This window comes from Hemiscyllium ocellatum, chromosome 19, assembly GCF_020745735.1.
Source record: "Hemiscyllium ocellatum isolate sHemOce1 chromosome 19, sHemOce1.pat.X.cur, whole genome shotgun sequence".
Taxonomy (NCBI): Eukaryota; Metazoa; Chordata; class Chondrichthyes; order Orectolobiformes; family Hemiscylliidae; genus Hemiscyllium; species Hemiscyllium ocellatum.
This window is the reverse complement of record NC_083419.1, coordinates 4,164,918-4,177,888: the sequence shown is the minus strand read 5'-3', so window position 1 is coordinate 4,177,888 and position 12,971 is coordinate 4,164,918. Positions and strand designations below refer to the sequence as shown.

Sequence of the window (12,971 nt, the reverse complement as noted above, 5' to 3'; positions counted from 1 at the left end):
CAGGTATAACCGTTTTGGATACTTTTGGGGGAGATGGCTCACCAGGGGAAGGCAGCAGTAGCCAGGTTCATGGCACCAGGAGGGGAAGGCAGCAGTAGCCAGGTTCATGGCACCAGGAGGGCAGGAAAAAGAGTGGCCAGAGCTATAGTGATAGGTGATTCAATTAGAAGGGGAAGAGTTAGGCATTCCTGCGGCTCCAAACGAGAGTCCAGGATGGTATGTTGTCTCCCCTGGTGCAAAGGTCAAGGATGTCTCAGAGCGGCTGCAGGATATTTCTGGAGGGAGAATGGTAAACAGCCAACAGCTGTCATGGTGCACACAGCACCAAAGATATCTTACAAGCTGAATGTAAGGAATTAGAGTTAAACTAAAGAATAGGACCTCAAAGGTAATAATATCAGGTTTGCTACCAGTGCCATGTGCTAGCCAGATTGGGAATGGCTGACGGATGGACAAAGTTAAAAATCACACAACACCAGGATATAGTCGAACAGGTTTATTTGGAAGCACTAGCTTTTTGAGTACTGCTCATTCATCAGGTGATTGTGGTTTGTAAGATCATAGGATACAGAAGTTATAGCAAAAGTTTACAGTGTGATGTTTGTTAAGTCTCTCATCTTTTAGAATAACCATGTTGGTTTAAGTTCTTTTTTTAAAGTTACATTCTCAAGTGAACTTTAACAATAGGTGCCATGTCGGCCCAGATAATGCATTGAAGGTGTGAGGTGCCCTGTGGTACACGTAGGGACACCTCCCACATGTAGGTGGCAGGTACACGTGTGACTCGGTTGACGTTGTCTATCTCATACCTGCAGGCAAGGATGCCCTGAGGCATGGTACACTGGCAAGACTGAGCAGAGGCTACAGCAACGGCTGAATAGACACCGCACAACAATCAACAGATAAGAGTGTTCCCTCCCAGTCAGAGAACTCTTCAGTGGTCTAGGACATTTGACCTCGGACCTCCGGGTGGCCATCCTCCAAGATGGACTTCAGGGCAGGTAACAAAGCAAAGTGGCTAAGCAGAGGCTGATAGCCAAGTTTGGTACCCATGGGGATGGCATCAACTGGGACCTTGGGTTCATGTCACACAACAGATGACCCCACTGCACTATACACAGGCACACACATCGACACACACACTCCTACAGACCCACACTCTCCTTAAGACACACAAACAATCCTACAGACTCATACATTCATGCAGACCCTCTCTCATGCACAAGCTCTCTCTCGTATGCTCACATATATATTCCCAAACTCACACACCCATGCACGTGCGCGCGCACACACACACACACACACACACATATATACACACACACACACCCTCTCACAGACTTATGCCCCTTTACACTCACTCACACACGTACAGTTACACACATTCTCTCACGGACTCTCATACCCCCCGCAGACAAGCACCTACATACACACATTCATATAAGTTTGTGAGGAGAATTTGTACTTACAGAATTGCATATTATTTTGCTGAAAACCTGCATGAACCCATGTAAGATTCTATAAATCCCATTTTTAGATTAGAATTAGTCTGAACATTGGGCCACAGATCGCCTCACACAAGGACACCTCACATCTTCAATGCATTATCTGGACTAACATGGCGCCAAACAATCCAGGTCCTTTTCAACATATAATTTCAGTTACATCATAATGTACACTTTTGCTATAAATTCTGTGTTTTACAATTTTATACTTTACAACCATCTGATGAAGGAACATTGCTCCAAAATCTAGTGCTTCCAAATGAACCTTTTGGAGTATAACCTGGTGTTGTGTGATCTTTAACCTTTACTCCCCCCAGTCCAACACTCCAAATCACGAAGGATGGAGAATGAGAGAGGGATTCAAACACCTGGGACATTGGAACCGGTTCTGGGGGAGGTGGGACCAGTACAAACCGGATGTCTGCACCTGGGCAGGGCTGGAACCAACATGCCGGGGGGAAATGTTTGCTAGTGCTGTTGGGGAGGGTTTAAACTAATATGGCAGGGGGATGGAGACCTATGCAGGAAGTTTGAGGGAAATAATGTGGGGTCAGTAGCAAAGGATAGTAAAGGGAAAAGTGAAAGTGGAAGGCAGACACAGAAATCAGAAAGGATCACATTTGAAGTTTTTTGTCTCAATGTGAAAAGCATTTGTAATAAGATGGATGAATTAACTGTGCAGACAATTATTAATGGATATAAGACCATAAAACCATAAGACATAGGAGTGGAAGTAAGGCCATTCAGCCCATCGAGTCCACTCCGCCATTCAATCATGGCTGATGGGCATTTCAACTCCACTTACCCGCATTCTCCCCGTAGCCCTTAATTCCTTGAGACAACAAGAATCTATCGATCTCTGCCTCAAAGACATTTAGCGTCCCGGCCTCCACTGCACTCTGCGGCAATGAATTCCACAGGCCCACCACCCTCTGGCTGAAGAAATGTCTCCGCATTTCTGTTCTGAATTGACCCCCTCTAATATTAAGGCTGTGTCCACGGGTCCTAGCCTCCTCGCCTAACGGAAACAACTTCCTAGCGTCCACCCTTTCCAAGCCATGTATTATCTTGTACGTCTCTATTAAGTCTCCCCTTAATCTTCTAAACTCAAATGAATACAATCCCAGGATCCTCAGCCGTTCCTCATATGTTAGACCAACCATTCCAGGGATCATCCGTGTGAATCTCCGCTGGACACGCTCCAGTGCCAGTATGTCACTGATGATCAATTACATATGATGTAATTGAGATCACAGACACCTGGATCCAGGTTGACCAATGATGGGAATTCTACATCCTGGGTTATTCAATTTTCAGGAAAGACAGACAGAAAGGAAAGGGAAGTGGGGTAGCATTGCTGGATAAGAGGGGAATTAATACAGTATTAAGGGAGGACATTAGCCTGGATGATATAGAATCTGAATGGGTGCAGCTGCAGAACTCCAAATGGAAAAAGATGTTAGTGGGAGTTGAGTACAGACCATCACACAGCAGTTGTGATGTTGGGGACTGCATCAAACAGGAAATTAGAGATGCATGCAGTAAGGGTAGAGCTGGTGACTTCAATTGATATATTGATTAGACTAACCAAACTGCTAACAATGTGATGGAGGAGAATTTCCTGGAATGTATGAGGGATGGTTTCCTCAACCAATATGCCGAGGAATCAACTAGGGAGCAGGCCCTCCTAGACTGGGTATTGTGTAATGAGAGAGGATTAATTAGCAACATTGTGGGAGGAGATCTTTTGGGGAACAGTTACCATAATATGCTGGAATTGTTCATTAAGATGGAGAGTGACACAATTAAATCTGAAACTAGGGTCCTGAACTTAAAGAAAGCTAACTTTGATGGTATGAGGCATGCATCGGCCAGGATAAGCTGACAACGGATACTTAAGGGATGGACAGGAGGTAGGCAATGACAGACATTCCAAAAACAGGTGGATGAATGTCAACAATTGTACATCCCTGTCTGGCATAAGAGTAAAACTGGGAAAGTGGCTCAACCATGGCTAACAAAGGAAATCAGGGACAGTGTTAAAGCCAAAGAGGAGGCATATAAATTGGCCAGAAAAAGCAGCAAACCCAAGGACTGGGAGAAATTTAACATTCAGCAGAGGAGGGCAAAGGGTTTAATTTGAAAAAGGAAAATAGAATATGAAAATAACCTTGCAAAAAACATAAAAATTAACTACAAAAGCTTCGATAGATATGTGGAGAGAAAAAGACTGGTGAAGACAAATGTAAGTCCCTTACAGTTAGAATCAAGTGAATTCACAATGGATAACAGGGAGATGGCAGAGCCAGTTGAACAAATACTTTGGATCTGTTTTCACTAAGGAGTGCACAAATAACCTTGTGGAAACACTTGGGGACACAGGGTCAAAAATGAAGGAGGAACTGAAGGAAATCCTTATTAGTCAGGAAATGGTATTGGGGAAATTGATGGATTAAAACCCAATAAGGCCCCAGGGCCTGATGCTCTGCATCCCCGAGTACTTAAGGAAGAGGCCCTGGAAATAGCCTGGAAATAGATGATCATTTTCCAGCATTCTACAGACTCTAGAAGAGTTCTAATAGACTAGAGGGTAGTTAATGTAACTCCAGTCCAGGAAGAGAGATAATGAGGAATTATCGGCTGGTTAGCCTGACATCAGTGATGGAAAAAAGTGGTGGAATCAATCATTAAGGATGGAAAGTGGTCACAGAACTGTCAGTATGGATTCACGAAAAGGAAATCATGCTTGACAAATCTTTCGGAATTTTTTGAGGATGTGAACAGTCGAGAATCAGTAGATGTTGTGTATCTTGACTTTCAAAAGGCTTTTGACTAGGTTCCATAGAAGAGAATGGTTAGCAAAATTACAGCTCATGGTATCGGATGTAATGTATTGACATGGATGGAGAACTGGTTGGCAGACAGCAAACAAAGAGTTAGAATAAACGGGTTCTTTTCAGAGTGACAGGTAGTGATGAGTGGAGTGCCACAGGGTTCAGTGCTGGGACCCCAGCTGTTCACAATATACATTAATGATTTGGATGAGGGAACTGAATGCAATATCTCCAAATGTACAGATGACACAGCTGGGTGGCAGTGTGTGCTGTGAGGAAGATGCTAAGAGGCTACAGGATGACTTGGACAGACTGACTGAGTAGGCCAATTGTTGGCCTACTCATTCCTAATGAAGGGTTTATGCCCGAAACGTCGAATTTCCTGTTCCTTGGATGCTGCCTGACCTGCTGCACTTTTCCAGCAACACATTTTCAGCAATTGTTGGCAAATGCAACATAATGTGGATAAATGCGAGGTTATTCACTGTGGTCATAAAAACAGGAGAGCAGAATATTATCTGAATCGTGGCAGCTTAGGAAAAGTTGAGGTGCAGTGACACCTGAGTGTCATGGTGGAACAGTTGCTGAAGGTTAGCCTGCAGGTACGGCAGGCAGTGAAGGAAGCTAATGACATGCTGGCCTTCATAGCAAGAGGATTGGCGTATCAGAGTAAGGATGTCTTGCTGTAGTTATACAGGGCCTTGGTGAGTCCACACCTTGAGTACTGTGTGCAGTTTTGGTCTCCTATTCTGAGGAAGGACATTCTTGCTATTGAGGGAGGCCAGTAAAGGTTCACCAGACTGATCCCTGGGATGTCAGGACTGATAAATGAGAAAAGATTGGATTACCCGGGCCTGTATTCACTGGAATTTAGAAGAATGAGGGGGGAATCTCATAGAAACATATAAAATCCTGATGGGACTAGATGGGCTGGATGTGGGAAGAATGTTCACAATGTTGAGAAGTGCAGAACTAGAGGTAACAGTCTTTGAATAAAGGGTAAGCTATTCAGGACTGAGATGAGGAAGAATTTCTTCACTCAGAAACTTATAACCTGTGGAATTCTAAGCTGTTGAGGCCAGTTCATTAGATACATTCAAGAGGGAGCTGGGCATGGCCCTTGTGGCTAAAGGGATCAAGGGGTATGGAGAGAGCGTGGGAATGGAATACGAAGAGAGCATGATCAGCCATGATCATACTGAATGGTGGAGCAGGCTGGAAGGGCTAAATGGCCTACTCCTGCTCTTACGTTCTTTGTTTCTATGAAGATTAGATAGAGGTAAAGGTATAATATTGTAAAAGCTTGTAATTATCTTAGTCTCTTTTGTGGCACACCCATAGTTTTTCAGATGAAGCCAATGCTTTAAAGTTGAAGTGAAAGGCTTGTAAAATTGAAGATTCTTGTAAGCTGTGACGTTTCTTGTAGTCGCATTTCCAGGATGTTGGTTATCAGGTCAAATTGATGTGGAAGCAGCTGGGTTAGGGACTCCTTCTTTCTGGGTGGATTTGGGTGGAATGCCTTTTGGAGGGTCAATGTGGATTTGATGGGCTGAATGGCCTGTTTCCACACAAAGGGATTCCATGTTTCTGTTAGGATCTCCTACCTTCAGTATATTTCTTTTTGCTGCATTCACTCATTGATGACTTTGCAGATAGGACTATACCATGTAGCTTCATCTACAATAGAAGCTAATGTGTAGAGCAGGAGTTGCACTCAGGGTGGGATCCATTAACTAATTATTTTAACTACACTGGAATAGTTTTAATACATACTTTAATGAAAATTATGTTTCTGTTATATAGATTAACTTATGTTTCCTTATTTTTATATTTGTACATGCTTAATTATGAACGAGTGAGTATAGTAACTGAAATGAACTTCTGTAGGAAATGTTCGGTATGGATAATAACGTGAAAGTGAAGTTACATTAACATGTCACAATCGATATGTCCATTATAGATATTTATGACATAATTACTGTCATGTCCAACTATACTATAAATGTTCAGTCTGCTGCAATTTCTGTTGACTCTTTGATGTCAGACTAATTTCACGGATTGTAACTGGTGTTAGTTCACAGTCTGCTGCTAGACCTGAAATTGCTGGTCCATCTGTGACTGCAATGTGGAACATGTGTGAAATCCAGGCAGATTGCTTGTCCTTGCATTCCAATACTATTGATTCTGCACGTGTAACAGCCCACTCACTTAACCTATCTATTTCTTTTTGTAATCTCTTCTGTGTCCTCTTCACAACTTATGTTCCCTTCTTTTTTGTGTGTCAGCAAGTTTCGTAACCATAGCTTCCAAATCTCTACCCAAGTCATTTATACAAACTATAAACTGTTAAGGTCCCAGCAACAATTCCTGTGACACACCATGATACATCTTAGCAACCTGAAAAAGGCCTATTTACATTTACTAGGAGAAAGTGAGGACTGCAGATGCTGGAGATCAGAGGGTCAGGCAGCATCCAAGGAGCAGGAGAATTGACGTTTCGTGCATTAGCCCTTCTTCAGGAATGAGGAGAGTGTGCCAAGCAGGCTAAGATAAAAGGTAGGGAGTAGGGACTTGGGGGAGGGGCGTTGGAAGTGCGATAGGTGGAAGGAGGTCAAGGTGAGGGTGATAGACCAGATTGGGGTGGGGGCAGAGAGGTCAGGAAGAAGATTGCAGGTTAGGAAGGTGGTGCTGAGTTCGAGGGTTGGGACTGAGACAAGGAGGGGGGAGGGGAAATGAGGAAACTGGAGAAATCTGAGTTCATCCCTTGTGGTTGGAGGGTTCCTAGGCAGAAGATGAGGCGCTCTTCCTCCAGCCGTCGTGTTGCTATGATCTCGCGATGGAGGAGTCCAAGGACCTACATGTCCTTGGTGGAGTGAGAGGGGGAGTTGAAGTGTTGAGCCATGGGATGGTTAGGTTGGTTGGTCCAAGTGTCCCAGAGGTGTTCTCTGAAACATTCCGCAAGTAGGCGGCCTGTCTCCCCAATATAGAGGAGGCGACATTGGGTGCAGCGGATGCAGTAAATGATGTGTGTGGAGGTGCAGGTGAATTTATGGCAGATATGGAAGGATCCCTTGGGGCCTTGGAGGGAAGTAAGGGTGGAGGTGTGGGCACAAGTTTTGCATTTCCTGCGGTTGCAGGGGAAGGTGCCGGGAGTGGAGGTTGGGTTGGTGGGGTGTGTGGACCTGACGAGGGTGTCACGGAGGGAGTGGTCTTTTTGGAACGCTGATAGTGGAGGGGAAGGAAATATATCCCTGGTGGTGGGGTGCGTTTGGAGGTGGCGGAAATGACGACGGATGATACGATGTATATGGAGGTTGGTAGGGTGGTAGGTGAGGACCAGTGGAATTCTGTCCTGGTGGTAATTGGAGGGGCGGGAAGTGGTGGAGATGCGGTGGAGAACATCGTCGATCACGTCTGGGGGGGAATTGCGGTCTTTGAAGAAGGAGGCCATCTGGGCTGTACGGTATTGGAACTGATCCTCCTGGGAGCAGATGCAGCGCAGATGAAGGAATTAGGAATATGGGATGGCATTTTTACAGGGCATAGGGTGAGAGGAGGTGTAATCTAGGGTAGCTGTGGGAGTCGGTCAGTTTGTAGTAAATGCCCGTGTTGATTCAGTCATCCAAGATAGAAATGGAAAGGTCTAGGAAGGGGAGGGAGGAGTCTGAGATTGTCCAGGTAAATTTGAGGTCAAGGTTGAAGGTGTTGGTAAAGTGGATGAACTGTTCAACCTCCTCGTGGGAGCACGAGGCATCACCGATACGGTCATTAATGTAGCAAAGGAAAAGGTGGGGGGTGGTGCCAGTGTAGTTGCGGAAGATGGACTGTTCCACATATCCTACAAAGAGACAGGCATAGCTGGGGCCCATGCAGGTGCCCATGGCAACTCCTTTGGTTTGGAGGAAGTGGGAGGATTGGAAAGAGAAGTTATTCAGGGTGAGGACCAGTTCAGTCAGTCGAAGGAGGGTGTCAGTGGAAGGGTACTGGTTGGTACGGCGGGAAAGGAAGAAGCGGAGGGCTTTGAGTCCTTCGTGATGGGGGAATGGAGGTGTACAGGGACTGGATGTCCATCGTGAAGATAAGGCGTTGGGGACTGGGGAAGCGAAAATCATGGAGGAGGTGGAGGGCGTGGGTGGTGTCCCGAATGTAGGTGGGGAGTTCTTGGACTAAGGGGGACAGGACCATGTCGTGGTATGCAGAGATGAGTTCAGTGGGGCAGGAGCAGTCAGGTTTGTGGATTTTGGGCAGGAGATAGAAACGGTCTCTGGAGTCTGAGACTGTCTAGGTAAATTTGCCAGTGTAGTTGCACAGAAAACCTTCCATCCCGACCTTAAATTCACCTGGACTGTCTCAGACTCCTCCCTCCCCTTCCTAGACCTTTCCATTTCTGTCTCGGGCGACCGACTCAACACAGAAAACCACCCCCCACCTTTTCCTCCGCTACATCGATGACTGTATCGGCGCTGCCTCGTGCTCCCACGAGGAGGTTGAACAGTTCATCAACTTTACTAACACCTTCCATCCCGACCTCAAATTCACCTGGACTGTCTCAGACTCCTCCCTCCCCTTCCTGGACCTTTCCATTTCTATCTCGGGCGACCGACTCAACACAGACATCTACTATAAACCGACTGACTCCCACAGCTATCTGGACTACACCTCCTCCCACCCTGCCCCCTGTAAAAACTCCATCCCATATTCCCAATTCCTTCGTCTCCGCCGCATCTGCTCCCAGGAGGACAAGTTCCAATACCGTACAGCCCAGATGGCCTCCTTCTTCAAGGACCGCAGATTCCCCCCAGACATGATCGACGATGCCCTCCACCGCATCTCCTCCACTTCCCGCTCCTCCGCCCTTGAGCCCCGCTCCTCCAACCGCCACCAAGACAGAACCCCACTGGTTCTCACCTACCACCCCACCAACCTCCGTATACAGCGTATCATCCACCGTCATTTCCGCCACCTCCAAATGCACCCCACCACCAGGAATATATTTCCCTCCCCTCCCCTATCAGCATTCCGCAAAGACCACTCCCTTCGTGACTCCCTCGTCAGGTCCACACCCCCCACCAACCCAACCTCCACTCCCGGCACCTTCCCCTGCCACCGCAGGAAATTTAAAACTTGCGCCCACACCTCCACCCTTACTTCTCTCCAAGGCCCCAAGGGATCCTTCCATATCCGCCACAAATTCACCTGCACCTCCACACACATCATCTATTGCATCCACTGCACCCGATGTGGCCTCCTCTATATTGGGGAGACGGGCCGCCTACTTGCGGAACATTTTGGAGAACACCTCTGGGACACTCGGACCAACTAACCCAACCACCCCGTGGCTCAACACTTCAACTCCCCCTCCCACTCCACCAAGGACATGCAGGTCCTTGGACTCCTCCATCGCCAGACCATAGCAACACGACGGCTGGAGGAAGAGCGCCTCATCTTCCGCCTAGGAACCCTCCAACCACAAGGGATGAACTCAGATTTCTCCAGTTTCCTCATTTCCCCTCCCCCCACCTTGTTTCAGTCCCAACCCTCGAACTCAGCACCGCCTTCCTAACCTGCAATCTTCTTCCTGATCCCTCCGCCCCCACCCCCACTCCAGTCTATCACCCTCACCTTAACCTCCTTCCACCTATCGCACTTCCAACGCCCCTCCCCCAAGTCCCTCCTCCCTACCTTTTATCTTAGCCTGCTTGGCACACCTTCCTCATTCCTGAAGAAGGGCTCATGCCCGAAACGTTGATTCTCCTGCTCCTTGGATGCTGCCTGACCTGCTGCGCTTTTCCAGCAACACATTTTCAGCTATTTACATTTACTGTCTGCTTCCTGGTAGCCAGCCAGACCCCTAACCATACCTGTATGCTAGCCGTTGACAGTGAGCATTTATTTACCATAATAATCTTTGATATGACACTTTATTGATCTAAGTACAGTATACCCACCAATCCCCTTTAATCATAACATGTGTTGCCTCCTCAAAGAATTCCAATAGATTAGTCAGACATGATTTCCCTTTCACAAAACCATGTCGACTCTGCCTGATTACATGAACAATCCAAGTGCCCTGCTATAACTTCATGAATAATAGATACTAAGTGATCAGGCCTGTAGTTTCCCGCGTTCTGTCTCCCTTTTTGGAGGAGTTACATTCGCTGTCTTACAATCTAATGGGACTTCCTCAAGTTAAGGGCTGGCGTTAATGGGAAATTAAAACAATACATCAACTATCTTACTAGTTACTTCTTTTAAGAACCCAGGGTGAGGAACTCCATCAGGATCTAAGCACTTGTTCTCCTGGAGCTCCAACAAGTTACTCAGAATCACTTCTCCAGTGACTGTGATTTTCATGAGTTTCTCCTTCCCTCTGACCTCCTGATTCATGGAATGTTCCTTTCTAGTAAAGACTGATGGAAAATAGCTGTTCAATTCATCTACCATCTCTTTATATTCTATAAATAATTTTCTAGTTTTGCTTTCTATGGGGTCAATGCTCATCTTGTTAACTCTTCTGGTTTTAAGTTTTATGGACAGAAACTCGTATTATTATGTTTTTATATTACTGGTTAGTTTTCTCTCATATGTTAATGTTTTCTTGCTTATTAATGTTCTTGTTATTCTTTGCTGTTTTTTACATAGGAACAGGAGGAGGCCATTCAGCCCATTGAGCCTGGTCCAATACTATCAAGATTGATCAAACACTTCAAGGACTCATTCTGTCCAATTTTCTGAACTGCCACCTGTCTTTGCAATGATGATTATCTAAAAATCAATTTCTCATCATGCATTGATTAATTCTTTGGTTTAGTTTATTTAAAACTGTAAAACACATTACAAATTTTGAAGCAAACATTACAGCATGTTTGTAGCTGCCAGGTCAACAGCCGACTAAGTGCCAGGCAGAATCACAACATTAGATATAGATTAGATTACTTACAGTGTGGAAACAGGCCCTTCGGCCCAACAAGTCCACACCGACCCGCCGAAGCGCAACCCACCCATACCCCTACATTTACCTCTTACCTAACACTACGGGCAATTTAGCATGGCCAATTCACCTGACCCACACATCTTTGGACTGTGGGAGGAAACCGGAGCACCCGGAGGAAACCCACGCAGACACGGGGAGAACGTGCAAACTCCACACAGTCAGTCGCCTGAGGCGGGAATCGAACCCAGGTCCCTGGCGCTGTGAGGCAGCAGTGCTAACCACTGTGCCACCGTGCCGCCCATGGACAGCACATGGAATCGTTAAAAAAAACCCTCTTAAAGGCCAGGTACACATTCATCAATTATTACCTTTTCAATAACATTAACACCCATAAGTGAACAAGGAAAAGAAGAAACCAATGGTGTATTTCATTTTTCTACATTTTTTACGGTGAACTGAGATGGGTAAAGGACTGTTTTAGAAACCAAGGATTGTTGAAGGATTGTGGCGTGCTTTAGAGATTCTCATTGTAAGTGTTGTTTGCATAGCTGCTTGTTCAAGTAGTGCAGGAGGTGACTGCAGACAGGCTGGAGTTAACAGGTAGCTTTGAATGGAGTTTCAGCTAGTAACAAGTAGCTGATGGGTCTATGGTATGGTGACCAGTTTTGGATGTCAAAGACCTTCTGCCTGCCAACAGCTATATGATTGGCTGCTAGGTAGCTGCACAGCTTGTGGGTGTGAAATGTTTGCAGGAAGCTGTCAAATCCCTGAAAGAGGAGGACGTGTCTCCTTTCTCTACAGTAAAAATCGCTTCAAACATGAAGAAAGACAATTTAGTTATTCTTAACAGCTGCTTTAAACTGTGTTTTTTTTTTGACCAGCGGTCAGAGACTTTATAACATGAATTGTATTGAATTGAATTTAAGAAAGAAGTACAGTGAAAAACTTCAAATGTCGCCACACGCCAGCACCATTTTGAATAACTTAAAAACAAAATTTTAATGATGTAAGTAAACGAGAGTCCATCTTTGTTCTTCATTCACTGTTGCTATACCATTGCTGACAAGAGTCTCACTTCCCCCCATCATATAGGAACCACCAGGAGTAACACCGTGTCACCCCCACTGAAGCTGCTTCCATCCCTCTCAGTACGGATCCCACTGAAATCGTCTTGCTCTGCCATTGCCGCTGAGAAGCAGAAACCGGTCACCCTGTGCATCCTGGAAGTGAAGTTACCTGGGGACAGAAAATCAAAGAGCAGCAGGAAGACAAAAGGATTAGCTCGGTGAACCCTGGGGACAGGAACTAGTGAATTAAAGGACGTTGTGAAACTTGAAAGGGTTCAGTAAAGATTTGCAAGGATGTAGCCAGGGTTGGAGGATCTGAGCTATAGGGAGAGGCTGAACAGGCTGGGGCTGTTTTCCCTGGAGGTTTGGAGGCTGAGAGGTGCCCTTATCAAAGTTTATAAAACCATGAGGGGCATGGATAGGATAAGTAGACAAAGTTCTTTCCCTGGGGTAGACCTAGAGACCTAGTCCAGAACTAGAGGGTATAGGTTTAGGGTGAGAGGGGAAAGATTTAAAAGGGACCTAAGGGACAACTTTTTCACGCAGAGGATGGTATGAGTATGGACTGAGCTGCCCGAGGAAGTGGTGGAAGCTGGTACAATGACAGCATGTGGGTGGCACGGTGGCACAG

General features: G+C 45.9%; 1 long non-coding RNA gene across 1 annotated transcript in view; it reads left to right on the top strand.

Moving 5' to 3' along the window:
- LOC132824610 (uncharacterized) overlaps positions 1-11,074 on the top strand; it is a 31,689-nt gene extending 20,615 nt beyond the window's left edge. The window contains exons 2-3 of the long non-coding RNA XR_009645686.1: positions 816-1,001; positions 10,982-11,074. This is a non-coding gene — a long non-coding RNA (uncharacterized LOC132824610). The remainder of the gene's footprint in view (positions 1-815; positions 1,002-10,981) is intronic.
- The last annotated feature ends 1,897 nt before the right edge of the window (positions 11,075-12,971 follow it).